This window comes from Rhinolophus sinicus, chromosome 7 (genome assembly GCF_057876585.1).
Source record: "Rhinolophus sinicus isolate RSI-liver-muscle chromosome 7, RSI-T2T, whole genome shotgun sequence".
Taxonomy (NCBI): Eukaryota; Metazoa; Chordata; class Mammalia; order Chiroptera; family Rhinolophidae; genus Rhinolophus; species Rhinolophus sinicus.
In genome coordinates this window covers 18,651,204-18,669,638 of record NC_142507.1, presented here as the reverse complement: position 1 = coordinate 18,669,638, position 18,435 = coordinate 18,651,204, and the positions used below count along the sequence as shown (strand labels likewise).

Genomic DNA, 18,435 nt, shown 5'->3' with positions numbered 1-18,435 from the left:
CCAAACAAAATTCAAGAACACTTATACAAAATATCCAACATCCAACAAGGTAAAATTCACAAGTTTTGTTATTCAAAGATTACCAGACATGAAGAAAAGTGGGAAAATGAATCCCATAATGAAGAGAAAAGCCAATCAGCTGAAACTGATTTACAATCAATACAGGTATTAGAATTAGCAGGAGAGGACATTAAAACACTTATTATAACTGTATGCCATATGTTCAAAAATAAATCAGAAGCGTGGAAGATTTTTATAAAGCTACAAACTAAACTTCCAGAAATGAAAACTATAATGTGTGAGATGAAAATGTACTATAATTAAGGGTCAGTTAGATATTGCAGAATAAAAAATTAATAAACTTAAAGCCATAGAATAGGACATTCCAAAATGAAGCACAGGAAGAAAAGAGAATTAAGAAAAATTGAACAGAGTATCAATGATCTGAGGGATACCATCAAGCATCCTAATGTGCGTGTAACTGGGGCCACCACGGGAGGGGCCCAAATAATTCAAAGAAACAATGGCCAAAACTTTCCAAATTTGATGAAAACTATAAACCCAGTGATAGAAGACTAATGAGCCCTTAAGTACAAGAAACATGAGAAAATTACTCCAAGGTGCTTCAGAATAAAAATACTCAAAAGTAATAATAACAAGAAAATCTTATAAGTAGACAGGAAAAAAAGGCACATTTCATAGAGTGACAAAGGTAAAAATGACAGCAGATTTCTTGTGGGAAACAATGCAAGTTAGAAGACATTAGAGAAAGAGCTTTAAAGTACTAAAAGAACAATTGTCAACTCAAATTTTATAGCCAGCAAAAATATCTTTCAAAAATTAAGGTGAAATAATGAATTTTTCAGACATACAAAAGCTGAACGAATTAATCACTGGAAGATTGGCACAATAAACAGTTGAAGGAAGTCCTATGACATTATATATATATATACATTATATATATGTATATATATATAATGTATATATATATATACACATATATATGTATATATATGTATATATATACACATATATATACATACATATATACATATATGTGTATGTATATATATGTATGTATGTGTATATATATATTCAAAAAATATATATATTTGTAACCAATGGATATATGGATCTGTACAAAGGAATGAAGAGAACTAGAAGATAATTGTGTATGATTATTTTATTTTTAAAACTCTTTAAAAGACAATTGATTATAACAGAAATAATAATGTCTGCGTGCTATAACATTTGTAAAAGTAAAACATATGACAATAGCACATAGACCAGGAGGATTATGAATCCTAAAACAATCACTAAAATAACAAAACAAAGAGTTATTGCTAATAAGCTAACAAAAGAGTTAGAAATAAAATCTTGATGGTTAATTTTATGTTTCAATTTGGCTAGACCATAGTACCCAATACTTGATTAAACATTATTCTAGATATTTGTGTGAAGGTATGTTTTAGATGGAATTAGCATTTAAATGAGTAGACTTTGAGTAAAGCAAATTAGCCTTCATATGTGAGTGGGAATCAAACAATCAGTTGAAGGCCTGAATTAAAAAAAAAAGAAAAAGAAAAAGACTGACCTCCCTCAAGAAAGAGGGAATTCTGCAAACACACTGCCTTTGGACTTAAACTGCAACATCAGCATTTTCCTGGATATTCAGTTTGTTGATTTCCACTGAAATTTTAGGACCTGAGGGCCTCCACAATTGAGTGAGCCAATTCTATATGTATATGTATATGTATATGTATATGTATATGTATATGTATATGTATATCTATATCTATATCTATATCTATATCTATATCTATATGTCATCTATATCTATGAGGTCTGAAATTAAGTTCTTGAACCCATCCTAGAAAAAGTGCTACATACCTCATTGCTGAATATCACTATGGTCACCTTTCAAGTACTCCCCTTGGGAAGCTATGCAATGATGCCAGTGCCTAATCCACCCTTCAAAGCAATTTTGGAACTCTTTTTCTGGAATGGCCATCAGAACTGTCATCCTATTACCCTTGATGTCTTGAATATCATTAAAATATCTTCCTTTCAATATTTCCTTTATCTTCTGGTAAAGAAAGAAGCCACTGGGGGCCAGATACGGTGAGTAGGAAGGGTGTTCCAATACAGTTATTCATTTACTGGCTAAAAAATCCCTCACAGACAGTACCATGTAAGCTGGTGCATTGTCATGATTCAAGAGCAGTGAATTGTTGGAGAAAATTTCAGGTCTTTACATCTAACTTTTTCACGCAGCCTTTTTGGCACTTCCAAATAGTAAACTTGTCTAACTGTTTGTCCAGTTGGTACAAATTCATAATGAATAATCCTTTGGATATCAAAAAAGGTTAGCAACATCCTTTTGACTCTTGATTTGGACTGAGGGAATGTTTTTGGTTGTGGAGACTTCCATTGTGCACTTTGACACTTTGTTTCAGGGTCATATTGGTACACCCATGTTTCATCACCAGTGATAACATGGCCCAAAACATTGTCTTGCCTCCCCAAAAGGTTTTGGGAAACTTTGAGTCTCCTTTGCTTTTGTTCATTGGTGAGCTTCCTCAGGACCATTTTTGCACAAAATTTTCTTTCGCCAAGATTTTCAGTTAAGATTTTCCTAACTGTTTCTCTATCATTGTTAACTTGGTCTGCTATGCTTCTCACAGTCAGCCGATGATTTTGACGCACAATTCAATGAATTTTTGTAATGTTTTCATCAGTTCTGCTCATTACTGGCTGCCCTGACCTTTCTTCATCAGTGACGTGTTCCCTCCACTCAGAAAAACAATTAATCCATTTATACACTGCCATTTTCTTCATGGCATTATCTCCATAAACTTGGACTAACATTTCCCTGATTTCACTTCTACTCTTGCCAAGTTTAACAAGAAATTTACTGTTTGTTCATTGCTCTAATTCAAGCTCTGACATTCTCGTGTCAATACTCAAAAACACACAACAATAATGAATGCCACTCAGCAAGACATGGCCACATGTTGACATGAACACAGCTGTGAGACACTGATAGACCAAGGTTATGAAACCTTACTAAGCTGTTTGTGCAGTGCTGCCAATCTAAGCACACGGTGGCAAGTTCACAAACTTAACTGTCAGACATATATATACATATATATACACACATATATATACATATATATGTATATATGTACATATATATGTATATATATACATATATATATATATGTTGTCACACAGCAGCTTACCCGTCTGTCCCCTCGTACCTACCCCTAAAGAAAGGACAGTCTGTGAGACTGATCCTTTCAGGGATTTTGCTTCACCTTTGTGCTTACACCTTGTCTCCCTGTTTGGCCCCAGAGGATGGCTGGTTAGTCAATGACGGGTAAGATTCCTCAAGGGAGGAACAACCTAAGACAGGCACAGTGACATAAAGGCCATCAGGAGAACTCACGGGGTTGATAGAGGTGGGCATAGACCCCTACCTTCCCCCGGCTAAGGAGAGCTTCTGCCTCTGTGGCTATATTCCTTCCCACAACCTGCTTGGGAAGAGATTCAATGATATGATAACATCAGTTGTCTATCTATTCATATCAGTAAGTTTCAGCATAAAGGTTTTGTCCCTTAGGGAGGTACATACAACAATTACTAAGACATCCTAGGACTTTCTGTTCCGGCTGCTTGCAGGAAAGGGTGATTGGTTTGAATCAGTTTCCTAGTATAATGTATGAAATTCACAGACCTGAAGAAAACAATGTTACTTTCTTGTGTGTACATCAATAAAAGCCACAAGGTGGCCCAATTCAGGGCTCTCAGTCCTTTGAGGCTGTGAGACCCTCAGTCCCTAGTGCATAAATCTCTTGACTTCTGTTTCTTTCTTAACCCTTTGCCGCCCCTTCTCATTCTCTCACTGCCTGTGTTGCGCTGGACGCGACACGTATAGATATTTAGATATAGATATCTCTGTATATAAAGAATCAATTAATAGAAAAGAAATCAAAAAGTGAAAAAAGAGGAAATGGGAAACAAAAGATAGATAGGAAAAATATAACAAAAAATAAAAAAAAATTAACCATATTAATAATCACACTAAATGCAAATAGTTTAGCTATTCTCATTAAAAGACAGAGTTGTCATATTACATAATAAAAGTAAAACTCAATTATTGTACTCTGTATAAAAAACACACTTTAATAATAAAGACACAACTAGGAATAGATTTAATGAAAGAGATGTGTAAATACTTTACAATGGAAACAACACACTTTGGGAAATCTGTCAGAGAGTAATGTTGTAGGGTTTAGTGAGGGTGGCTGGGGTTGAGTTGGGCTGGGGGTAGTAGTATGGTTTGGGTTCAAAAACTTGGAGATTAGAGATTGGGTGGGAGAAGTCAAGCATGGGTGAATAGGAATACCTCCCAATGAGGTAGAAAATAATAAGAGTCTCTTTAAAGGAAGAACTAATGAAAAAGAGTTTCAAAGAACATAGATAAATGTATCCATGAGACACGTCCAAGTCAACATAAAACTATTTTCTATAGCACATTTTATGAAAAGTTAAATGATGATATAAATCCATGTGTCTGGAATGTTGGCAATTATATACTCGTATTTAATAATTTTGACTACTTGCTGCATGTTGGGCACAGTGTTACGTGCTGTATAGGCCTGGGGCTCAATTATCCCTTCTATTTCAAAGATAATAAAATGGAGGTTCTGAGAGTTGATAACTTCTAAATCAAAAAAAGCCTGAATTCTAACAAATCAGATGATGATAATTATGATGACAACAACAGTAACAAAAAATATATAAACTTGGAATGTGCCAGAACTTATGTTCGTTATCTCATTTAATCCTCACTCAAACTTAAGAGATAAGGTACTATGTTTATCTTCATTTCACAGATGATGAAATTGAAATACAGGGCTGAAAAATTTTTTTTCACGTCACAAATGTTTATCTTCTATTTTCACTCGAGGAAGACTTGAGGGAAGATGATCTCTTTGAACCAGTGTTTTGTACTAACTTGAGGAATAAAGTATTTTTATTTCCAAGATAGTGAATTATCTAAATTATCTACATTTTTATAGAAATTTTGTATTATTTAATTAAAAATAAATTTTCCAGACATAAAAATAAAGATGGCCTGGGCAGCCAGATGGCTCAGTTGGTTAGAGCGTGAGCTCTTAATAACAGGGTTCCTGGTTCAATTTCCGCGTAGGATGGTGGGTGCCCCGCCCCCGCAACTAAAGCTTGGAAACAGCAACTGGACGTGGAGCTGGGCTGTGCTCTCCACAGCTGGATTGAAGGACAATGACTTGACTTGGAGCTGATGAGCCCTGGAAAAACACACTGTCCCCCAACATTTCCCAATTAAAAAAAAAAAAATTTAATAAATAATAAAATAAAGTAAAATAAAATAAAATAAATGTGGCCTATTTAAACAGCACTGTCATGCTTTCCAAAAGGAGGTTTTGCTTCATAAGGTAAGTTTTCTTTCAAAAGGAACAATCTATTCAGGCTAGTTTAAAAATTGATGGATTTCTTTAAAAGCAGAAAAAGAAACATATCATGGTCACTTAAGATTTTATAATTGTTAATCATGAAGAAACATATTATAAAGCTGATATGAATGCTTAGACTATGTCTCAAAAAACCCTGATAAATTGGATTAAACCAATCAAGCCTAAACTTTACAAATCAAATAAAGAAGCATGAGTATAGCATCCTTACTGTTTTATACACTTGATATATGTTAGATGTTGGTTGAGTTGTTTATTTATGCTTAAATAAATGAAATATATTTATATATCATGAAAATAAAAAAAGTAATGATAATATTTTATTAATTGCTAAAGGAATATCCTAAGTCATGTGGAAATGGCTCTGGGATCAAAATTTCTCACAGATTTTATCCTCAGTTTTGCCATCTGTGGACACACACCTAAGCTGCTAAAATTAGAAAAAAGCACCTGATCACCAAGTAGCAGCAAACTGGATCAATGAGAGTCTAAGGAAAAGTTCTAAGTCCCAAGTGGACTTGCCAACACTTCAAACAGTGATGGAAACGTTGTGGTTATATGGTAGAAATCCAAGTGCCAGTAAGCATGGATCAAGATAAGAAAATGGGATGTCTTTTAAGATTTCAGTGTTTTAAAGACAAAATTGCCTCCTCAAACTCTGTCAGGCAACATTCACTTGCTTATTTCTATGTGTCCCACAAACCTTTAACTAAGCAGGAAATTCCATCCATTTAGTCTCACATTCATTGTACAAGTAGCCATATTTATTATGTATCTTTTTAGTTAAACTAGTATAAATGTATCTATTTACTTGTAATTAAATATTTTCTTATGAAGGCATTTTATATGCATTTCCAATAGAGATAACTTAGAGCATAGTCTTAGGGTAATAAAGAAAATACTAAAAATAAGAAAGGAGCTTTTTTTTTGTTTGTTTTTGATACACATGTCAAATAATTTTTGTCCTCTGTCAGTTAAAATACAATACAGATTAATAAAAACATTATAAAATATTTATAGCAAAAATACTTTGGAAGATACTAAAATTTATTACTAATTTAAGAAAAACAAATGTTAATTATAACAAATAATTATTAGGATAAGCATGCAAACTAAAAAACAAGTTTTGCTAATTTAAGATGTAGCTAGATATATTCCAAATATATTCTGATATATTTTTAAAATGTGTTATATATATGTATGCTTGTGCTCAATTTTTAAGATAACACTTTAAGATCATATTCTAGGATCAGCATACATAAACACTAATGTTATCTGTATGGCAGCTTAAATTGTTTTTCCTCAGAGAATTCTTCAAAGAAACTTTAATATATGTATCTTTACTTTTTCCCATTTTATTTCAGAAATGTTCACTGAGTGTTACACTTTCTTGGTGACTTCCAACACTTTATTTTTCTCAAGTGATTCTATAACTTTAGAAAGGACACAATCCAATCTCTTATAAAATGGCCTTTGTTATAAAAAATGTCCTCATTTCCTTCAGTAGAAAAGATACACTAAAAATAAACCTAGCTTTCTTGTTGCTTTTCCATCCTCTTTACCATCTCTCTGACTTTCTCCTAGTGATTGGTAGCCATACAGGCAGGTTTCTTTCACTGTCTTTGAAATTGCTTTCATTATTTACGGTGCTATCTCTGGAGCTGACATTTTTCCATTTTAAATATTAAATACTGTATTTGATTTTCGATTTTTGGATTTTTTTTTTTTACAAGCCCAGCCATTTTGCTATATTTGTCAGTCAAAGGATTAAAAATAAATTAATTGAGATAAATTGAGACATTTTCATTCTTATAATAAATTATATTGGTTACTATTGAATGTGGCAAATACTCTGGTTCACTCAGCACCCTTTACAACCCCCTTCTCCCTTGACTTCCTGTTTGCTCTGCAGTGCCTCCCATTGTTGGCTTAGCCATGTGGCTTGTCTTAGTAATAGAATGTCGCAGAGTGACGGTGCCACAGCCTGTTTTGAACCAAAGCCTAAGAGACATCACATGTCTCTCCTTGGGGTCTTGTGCACCTGTGATCTGTCATGGGAGAAGCATGTCCCTGGTCACTACTATACCTTCAGGCTGAACCCAGAAAGATGACAGGTAGAGCAACCTGAAACTAAACTGGAGGCCTGGAGGCTAGCCTGACCCAGTCTAGCCCAATCAAGGTCAGCAGAAACACAGCCTAGCAGCAGCCTTGTGAGCAGAAAAGTCAATGTTTGCTTTTGTAAGCCGCTGAGATTTAGAAGTTGCTTGTTACAGAAAAAAAACAACAAAAAAACAAAAAAACAAAACAATATTTTGTTCACAGAATGATGTGTAAACTCTTAGGCTAGGCCTTTAAGCTAAGAAGATTTTGCCTCATCTCTTTCCCTGGTCTCTATCTTGTTATTGGATGAGCAGCAGGCAAATGGGTCTATTGAATATATCACAAATAAGGATTTTCAGTCCCAGATTTTGGCTCAGTTCTTTGCCAAACTATATTTCTTTCAGAGCCGAACTTTAATCTCCTTCACAAAGTCTTCTCACTGACCAGAGATTGAGGTTCTGCATTTAAGGCTATCACATTCGCTTAAACTTTGTATAACTTATGCTGCATTTCTATTAGTATCTCTATTGCGATGGATCTTTTTAAGTAGAAAAGTGAAAGTATGAGATGAAATTGGTTTTGTGATGTGGTGACAAACATGGGTCAGGTTTGCGGCATACTTTACTTGCTATAGAATCTTTTAGCAAGTTAGTTATTGTTTATGAGCCTCCATTCATTGGCTTTCAATTGGGGATAAAAATCCATACCTTAAAGGAGAGTTGTAACGGATAAATGTAATAATTTATGTCAAGCTCTAAGTGCAATGTCTAAAGAACAATATTTATAATTTAAAATTCCTAACACTTACTGCAAAGTGAAGGAATATGTACTGCCCTACTATATTTCTATTATTCAGAAAGTTAATTTACTGAAGGTAGGAGGCATTAAAAATGCTTTTGGTGATGATAGAATTAATCAAAATAATTATACCTCCATCCTTGCCTGAGCTACCATCCAAAAGACATTTGTAGCTGTGACTATGGTGGTCATTGTAAAAATATTTTCCAAGTGGCCAAATTGGAAGGATGGGGGCCAGGAAAGAGAGAGCCCAGGCTTTCAGACTTTTATCCTATGCAACTGCACGAATGATGGTACCATCGGCTGAGAAAGAAAATAGTAGGGGGAAGCAATTTTCGAGGGTTGGGATCAAAACATTTTTGACAGCATAAAATGTCTATGAGAAATACAAATAGAAGAGTGTCAAATACGAATATGGAATTCAGGGGAAAAGTCTTGGTTGGAGACATAATTATGAAATCATCAGCATATAGACCATGTATGGAGAAAAGTATCTAGGACTGAGCATGGGGCACTCCAATGTTTAAATGTCACAAAGAGGAAGAGAAGCTAGAAAAATGGACTAAACAGAAGAGGGCATTGAAGTAAGAGGAACTCTGGGAGAATAGTGCTCGAGAAGCTAGGTGAAAAAAGTATTGCAAGAAGAAGGGAGCAATAAATCGTGTCAAAGCTTGTTGGTGAATTAAGAGACACGAGAACGGATCACTAGACTTGAAAACACCATGGTTGTTGCTAACCTTGACAATAGTTTCTGTAGAGTGGAGGAGAAGAAAACAGAGAAGTAGAGTGGTTGAAAAGAGAATGTAAAGTGAGGCGTGAACACAGCAAATATAAACCAATCTTTTAAGGAGTTTTGGTCAGAAGGGAAGCTGAGAAAAGGAACTGTAGTTGGATGGTTTGATGTTAGTTTTAGTTTTTCTTTATTTTTAAGGTTGGAGATATTACATGTGTGCAGCTGAGAATGATTAAATAGAGGGGGCATAGGCAGAGGAGAATTGAGATGGACTGCAGATGTGGGGGAGAGATGATTAGGTGGCAGTAGAAAGGATAAATTTATCCATGAAAGAGAGAGAAGGGGTAACAACAGTAGCAAAGTCCTTGAGTAGATTACACGGGGTCATGTACATGAAAGAAAGGGTTACTTTAGATAAGATAAAAAAAAGCATACCCATTGAAATGAGAAGGAAAGCAAATGCTTTAATTACATGTATTTTCTCAATTGAAATAGTGAAGATAATGTGTGGAAAATAAGGTTTGAATATAATGAGTGATGAAGGTGTGAAGAGGGAAGAGGTATTAAGAAAGGGGCTTTTAGCAAACAGGTGGGTCAATTCATTAGAGAACAGTAATAACACTGCAGAGAAGCGCTGAGGACACAACTTGAGCTCTGTGGTCATAAATTAAAATAAAACCAGGCAGCATAATTGTATATTTTTTATCTGGCAACATTTTGGAGGCAGAGAGTGTTACAGGTGTCGAAGGTAATTTGAGGGTGATTATAGAGCTGGACTGTGGAATTATCATTAGGTTTGGAAAGATCCAGGGATTCAAAGGTTGAAATACCAGGTGGGTTATCTGGGATATGGAAGTCATCCTGAATGATGACTCCGGTAACAGTGGAGAGAAAACAGAGCCTGACAGTAAAAGACTCATGCAGAGAAGTTTGCTGTATTTCTTTTCTTTTCCCAACATTGTTTCATTGAATTTTCCTTTCTGCTTTATATATATACATACATAGATATAGATATAGATATAGATATATAGATGATATAGATATAGATATAGATATAGATATAGATATAGATATAGATATATAGATATAGATATAGATATAGATATAGATAGATATAATTCAATTTATTGGGGTGACAATGGTTAGTAAAATTTCATAGGTTTCAAGTGTACAATTCTATAATACAGCATCTATATGTCACATTGTGTGCTCACCATACAGAATCAGTTCTCCTTCTATCACCATATATTTGATCCCTTTTACCCTCTTCACCAATCCTCTCCCCATTACTCCCTGGTAACTACTAAACAGTTGTTTGTGTCTATGAGTTTTTGTTTCTTTGTTTGTTTTTCATGTTCCTTTGTTGCTTTCAATTTTATATCTCACATATGAGTGAAGTCATATGGTTCTCAACTTTCTGTCTGACTTGTTTTGCTTTGCATAATAATCTCAAGATCCACCCATGTGGTAGCAAATGGCAATATTTCATCTTTTCTTATGGTGGAGTAATATATATATATTATACATGTGTATAGATATATATCATACTCACACATAAGCACACACACACACACACACACAAGGTTGGACAATTAAGTTTGTGAACTCATCCTAGAAAAAGTGCTACATACCTCATTGCTGAATGTCACTGTAGGCACCTTTGAAGCACTCCCCTTGGGAAGCTATGAACCAACGCCAGCACCTAGTCCACCCTTCAAGGCAATTTTGCAACTCTTTTTCTGGAATGGCCATCAGAGCTGTCGTTGTATTACACGTGATGTCCTGAATGCCATCAAAATGTCTTCCTTTCAATATTTCCTTTATTTTCAGGTAAAGAAAGAAGTCATTGGGGCCAGATCAGGTGAGTAGGGAGGGTGTTCCAATACAGTTATTTGTTTACTGGCTAAAAACTCCCTCACAGACAGTGCCCTGTGAGCTGGTGCATTGTCATGATATAAGAGCCATGAATTGTTGGCAAAAAGTTCATGTCGTTTAAATTTTTCATGCAACCTTTTCAGCACTTCCAAATAGAAAACAAACTTGGCTGTTTGTCCAGTTGGTACACTTTCATAATGAATAATCCCTCTGATATCAAAAAAAAGGTTAGCAACATCGTTTCAACAAGTTTGCGGAACATAGTTATCAGACCTCATATATCTATATATATATATATATATATACACATGCACAGAGGCTGCCAAAAATGTATACACATTTTAAGAAAGGAAAAACACTGTATTAAAATTGTAAGATCAATATATACTGACAACAAAAGATGAATACAAGTCATGTTTATATATATACATACATACAGAGGGTGCCAAAAAATGTATACATATTTTAAGAAAGGAAAAAACTGTATAAAAATTACGCTGATGGTAACCACTGTGAGCGCCTCTTGTAATTGCAGAAGTCAAACGTGACTTGTATTCATCTTTCGTTGTCAGTATATATTGTCAGTATATAAAAATCTAATATATATATATACATACATATATATATACATACATATATATATATATATATAGATACATATATATATATATATATATATATATATATATATATTAGATTTTTTAGGACGGTTCATATTTTTCTCTTAAAATTATTATTCACTAGAATCATATACTAAGTTAATCATTGTGGTAGTCTAGCATTTTGAGTTTTAATGCTCAGACAAAAATTCATCAGGCTTTTAAAAGCCACATGCCAGGTACGAGTGGCAGGACAGATCAGACATTGGAGCTGGGCTCTGAAACCAGGTGTTCTGCCGCCTGTCAGCTTCAGCATTTATACCTGCAGGACTGTGGGGAATTTTCTTACTCTCTCTGGGCCCCAAAGTCCTCATTGTGAAACAGGGATGATATCAGTACATATTTATGGAGTTTTATTTATTTATAATTATATATTAAAACATTGTTATGTATAATATATTATATGTAATACATTTTATGTATAACTGTATTATATATTAATATATATGTCCAAATAAAGTTCTAGAGCAGTAAATTTATATTTATATATGTATATATAAAATTTCTCTCTCTCTCTCTATATATATATACATATATATATATATGGAAACCAGAATGTGTCACCCAAAAATATACCTTTGATGTAAAAATTATTTTGAGCTGAAAGTACTTAAGAAACAGAAAACCTAGAAAAACCTCCCTCTCTTCTGCCTAAAGGTAGGATACCAATTTTCTTTTTTGTGGAGATAGACTCTTTTGTTTTTTTAGTTTTTTTTATTGGGTAATATTGGGAAACAGTGTGTTTTTCCAGGACCCATCAGCTCCAAGTCAAGCCATTGTTTTCATTCTAGTTGTAGAGGGCACAGCTCACTGGCCCATGTGGGAATCGAACCGGCAACCTTGGTGTTATGAGCACGACGCTCTAACCAACTGAGCCAACCTCACTCTTAAACAGCCCAGAAACAACACCAGAGAAATCTGCATACAAATCCTACTTCCCTAATTCCCTCTCATATATTTACCTTTCCACAGTTTGCCACCCTTGGAAGCTTAAAACTGCTTTTCTTTGTCCTGTCATTTCTCTCCAAATTTATTGTTCTTCCTTGAAGATGCTATATAAACTGGAATTTTAAGGTGCCATTTTGAGTTACACTTTATTTTCTATCTTGGGATGTGCACTGCCGATGTTAATGAACTGTTTGTTTTTGTCTTGTTCATTTGTCTTTTAGTTAAAGAGTCCTAGCTAAAAACCTAAGATGGGTAGAGGTAAAATCTTGCCTCTCCTACTATTCATTCATTCATTCATTCATTCATTCATTCATTTTAATCCTTCTGAGACAAAGTTAGCATAACCTTGAGTAAGAGAACAAATACTGATCATAAGGTCTTTTCCACGTATTTCAGCATTTCTGCCAATAAGAACTCTTAAAAAAAAAAAAAAGGCTTTCAGGAAGGTTAAGTCTGCCAACTCTTCAGATCTATCTCATATATGCATGTGTGTATGTGTGTGTGTGTGTGTGTGTGTGTGTGTGTGTGTGTGTGTGATTAACTTTGTGGCATAATTTTCTTTAACTGCAAACAACAGAAACCAAGTCTGACCAACTTGAATGAGAAGACAGTTATGGAAGGTCTTGATGAGAAACTGTAATATAGGGCATGCAGTGTGGTGTCAAAGCAGCTCTAAACAGGCAGCAGCAGGGGTGACAGAAATGTTTACATAAGATGGGCTGGTATAAGCAGCTGGATGATTGCTTTATTTTTATTTATTTTCTTACAGGCTTGCATAATTTCTTAAGTTTCAAAGTCTGCAGAAATTTTCGCCAAGATTAGGGCATAACTTGCAGTTGAGTACGGTGAGAGAGAAGGATCTTCGAGAAAGAGGTTGCAGGCCTTGCAAGTTCCCTACTGGAACGGATTGACCATTCTAGCCGGGCTAGACAGCATGACAGAAAAGTAATTGTTCAGAAGAAAATTAAGGTGTGGAAGGGAAGATGGTTGTGGAGACCAAATAAATGTTTATTCACGGGCCGACTTGGGGAATTAACATGGGCTCCCAGTTCTATACAGAGGCCCACCAGATATCCTGGGAGGAGGATACATGCAGCTTAAGACATGGCAAGAGTCCGTGGGAACCTTGAGGGATGAATCTCTGCCTCCATCATCTCCAGCTCTGTTATCTGGGTGTCTGCCATAGGACCATGTCCTAATGCCTGACCGAGGCCTTTTCCCAACAGGAAATAAGGTGATAAGATAATAACCTGCAGATTTCCTTGTAATCTTTGTTCTTATGTACTAGGAGCATTCCAGGTCTGACATCTCAGTTTTTAGCACTAGTTACTGACTTTAAGTTTCTTTTCGTGGCTGATGAAACACAATTCTGGGCCCATAAGTGTTTCTATGTGTATTTTCATCACACTCCTCTTAGAATCCCTGATTCATTATTGTTGTCTTGTTCATGTGAATGACCGACCGTCATAATGTAATCCATCAGAAATAAAGTATGGCTGCTGAGTGAGTGTTAAAAGTTGGTCCTTGCAACTTAATCAATACATGGGCTCATTTCTGCTGTCTCCCATTCTCAGTCCTTTACATTTGGCTTTGGTGATAAATGGTTTTGGAATTTTCCACACTTATACTCTCCGGTAAATTGTTAAAAACAAAACACTACATTAGGAACACCTGAGACTGTCGTTTAGGTAAGGCATTTCTCTGGTTTCTATTTTTTTAATCACTTTTAACATCAGGCTCAATCAAATTAACTATAAACCCATTTAATGGAAAAACACTATTTTACACTACCATCAAAGGTATATCTGTTTTATTTTGAAGCCTTACTGCATCAAAAGCAGTCTGCACTCAAAAAGTCAAAAAAAAAAGTGTTATGTTGAAATTATTTTGTCACCTATGATTCGTAAAATTAATTTTTCATATGCATATGTTGAATCCCCCACTCCAAGAAAAATTTGGACTCCAGGATGGCACAATGGTACATTACACACCTTTATACTCAAAGGTTAAGCATGAGATTTCAAAAAACATTTTTACTTAGAAATAATTTTACGCTTACAGAAAATTTACAAAAATTAAGAGTACAAAAATGTAAAACTATCAACAGTACAAAGAACCACATATACCTTTTACCCAAATTCAACTTTTATCCAAAATATTGTTAACAATTTACCCATTTGCTTTATTTTGTGTGTGTGTGTTTTATTTTCTGAATCATTTGAAAATAACTTGCATACATCCAGGCCCTTTCCCTTAAAGAATCCAATGCATATTTTTTTTTCTTTTTTTTTTTTTTTAATTTCAAGGAGGGCACAGCTCACAGTGGCCCATTCGGGGATCGAACCAGCAACCTCAGTATTATTAGCACCATGCTCTAACCAATTGAGCTAACTGGCTCATGTTTTCTAAAAATAGATTCTGTTACATAGCCACAGAGGTTGTCAATTTAATAGAATATTTTTGTATAATCTACTGTTTGTATGCCAGTTTTGTAAACTGACCTAATTACATGCTTAACGATATACCAGGAGTGCTAAAAAAATGTATACAAGTGAATACTTTGGTCAACGTTGCTCAAGCAGTAGGTCGCCATTATCAAAAGTGTCTGGATGCTGATGGTAACCACTTTGAGCACTTCTTGTAATTGCAGAAGTCAGACGTGACTTGCACTCATCTTTTGTTATTGGCATATATTGAGTATTACAATTTTGATACAGTTTTCCTTTTCTTAAAATGTGTATACATATTTTTGGCACCCTCTGTATTTTCCCCTCGTTACAGAATACACTTTAGGATCAGTTATTACACTTAATTATTACGTCTCTTTAATTCCCTTTAATCTTGACCATTTTGTCCAGTCTTTTTTGTCTTTTTTGACATAAACATTTTTGAATAATAAACTTTTTTCTTTTAAATAAACTTTTTCTCATTTTGATTTTGTCTGATGTTCTATCGTGATCATGGCTGGAATATCGCATAAGTGACATTGAGCCTGACTCAGGGTACCACATCTGGAGGCACAGGATGTCCATCTTGTCCCTCATTGGTGATGTTAATTTTGATTGTCCAGCCAACGTGTTGTCCAATTTCTGCACTGTATTGTTGCCAGTCAGCAATCTGTGGGGAGATTCTTTATGCCCATGTAAGTATCCTGCTCCTCCTATAAATTTTCCCCTACTGTGATCACCCATTGGTGATTCTTGCCTGATCCAATCTTTACTAGGATGGATTCAAAATCATGATTTTCCAACTCTACCACTATCTCCACATTTAATAATTGACTCGTCTTCCTATTATCTATCTACAAGGTGTGATGAATGAATACAGTGAATTCTGCTGCCAATTCTGCAGGATACAATACTAAGTGCCATCCAACGGAAAGACAGGGATCTTTAATATGGGAAGCAGTGCATGGAATCTTAGTCACAGTGTGTGACAAGTTTCAACTTGTTCTGTGCAGTTAGTTGGGTGTGAGCTATGGTTGAGAGAAGGTCTGCTTTAAAATGTTCCATAAATTATGGATCACAAACAACGCGTTAACATGAAATGGGCAAACGGTTTCATCCTCCATCATGACAACGCCCGTATCACACATCGCTACTGGTACACGGCAATTTCTGTCAAATAAAAGCATTATGGTGTGTCCTCATCCACCTTATTCATCGGATCTGGCGCATGTAACTTCTGGCTCTTCCCCAAAGTCAAACTGACCACGAAAGATAAACATTTTGAATCAATTCAGCCACAACAGCTCAACTAAAGACACTCATGAAAGAGGACTTCCAGAACTGCTTCAGAAAGTGGCAAGAATGGTGGGATAAGTGTGTTCAAAGTGAGGGGGAGTATTTTGAGGGAGATTAATGGCAATGTGTCTTTTACTGTAATATATGTATTTTAAACTGGGCCATTTTAATGTTCTTTACAATAGAATAAATAGCTCTCTTGACGGCAGACATGTAAGCTGTTTGGTAGTACTCAGAAACATCACAGTAAAGGTGGTTTTCCCGATTGGTGCATAGTTTTCAATAATTACGTATAAGGAGTTACTTGTATGAAACGCCTGTCAAACCAGTAACACTGAATTTACGCATCCATCATTTTCAGGATTGTTGGTAACCTGGGTATATTTTCCCCAAATAACCTTGCCTCTTTGTGTCACAAGTCCCAACTCATTCACATTCACCTCAATGACCATACCTTTGGTAATAACACCCAAAGTTGTATAAAGTGGGGATGAGGGATTCTTCTTTATACCAAGTATTAGCATGCAAAAGGTGGTTTTCAGTTAAGGGTTTGTTACATGGGCCTTCTTGAAACGTAAGCCCATAGGCCCAATGAACCTTTCATATTTAGGTGGTTTTCGAGTAAAGCCATCTTCAACAAAACAGACTGCAGTAACCATCCTCTTCCATCTTTCTTCTTTCTTTTTCCTGTTCAGATAACTTTTAATACCTCCATTTCCCTCTGGGCCTGAACTTTGGGCTGAGCGACTTCCCATTTTCCCACTTTCTCTTTTAGTTTTTGTTTAATCATGTTGGAAAGTACTTTAGCTCAGGACTGTCCCTCTCTGTTTAGTAGATATGCAGGTACTGCTCCTTCTGGAGTCTTTTCATCATTCTTTTGTTTGGTGTTTTTCTTTTCATGCATCTTGATAATCTTTTTCACGTGTATTTTCTCAGCATGGCGCTGTTTATGCTAGACCTCAGCTTTGAGACCAATCATCTTTTTTGCCTTCTTTGAACATTTTTGAGCCTTTTGACCTTCCTTCTTTCTCTCTTTTTCTCATGCTAATCCAAATGATACCCATAGTGCTTATGGTGTAACTCAATATATATTCGTTTTGTGGCATGTGTATGATGTCCAGGTGCCAGGTGTAGTTTCCCGGGCGCAAAGAAGTTCTCAACTTTTGGGTCTCAGTAACTCAAGGACCAATGCCACACAACTCACGACAGGAAAGGCTGTAATAATTTTTAATTTAAACTTTCACCATATTCTTTGATCACAACTCCTATCTATCTATCATCTTTCATCTGTTCATCAGTAACCTATTATTAGTATAAACTGATAGATTCCTTTCTCTTCCAAAGGTTTAAAAATTTTTTACTGTTCTTAATTATTTCGGTGCTCAAATTGTCCTGGATTTTGGCAGTGTAAACCTTTTTGATCTGGTTCCTATCTCTTTGTCACATACCCCTTTTTAAGCACTTCTTTACTTTCTGACATCAAAAGATGATCTATACCTCAGTCTTGGGATCACCCGTTGATCTGTGGAGCTCTGGTACCTTTTAGTGGAGATGGTATTAGAGACCCCGGCCTGCATGTTTAGTGTAGCACAATGCTTTTGTATATATAAAATATCAGTAATGTCTTTTTGGTGATAATAAGATTAAATTACGGTAATGATATTTATATTTAATTATTTGCTTATGTTTCAATGAGTTTATTTGAAGATATTCTGTACCCTTGTTTTGTATGAACTTGGACACCAATTTTCATGTGTTCAAAGACAAAAAAAAATATGTTTAAAAGAATTATGACTCCCATGAATCTATTTTTCTCGTATCTATCCACAAGCTGCCTTAGTGATAATCTCTTCACAAATGAGTCTTTTGTGGTCAGGCTTTGCTGTCTGTTGTAGGATTTCTTTCAAAATGAACTCTGCTTGGTTTGGCAGATGTGGACACTAAAGCCTAAATAGAGGAAAATGGGCTAATTTTTTAAGCTTATCCTTGCTTAGGAGGAATGAGTCATTCTGAATCTGAATTACACAGGGCCATAGAAAACATACAGCCTTTCCTTCTCTTTG

The 18,435-nt window shown here is 35.2% G+C and overlaps 1 pseudogene; it reads right to left on the bottom strand.

Moving 5' to 3' along the window:
• Positions 1-16,692: 16,692 nt before the first annotated feature.
• Positions 16,693-17,478, bottom strand: LOC109461021 (ribosome biogenesis protein NSA2 homolog pseudogene; annotated as a pseudogene).
• Positions 17,479-18,435: the final 957 nt, after the last annotated feature.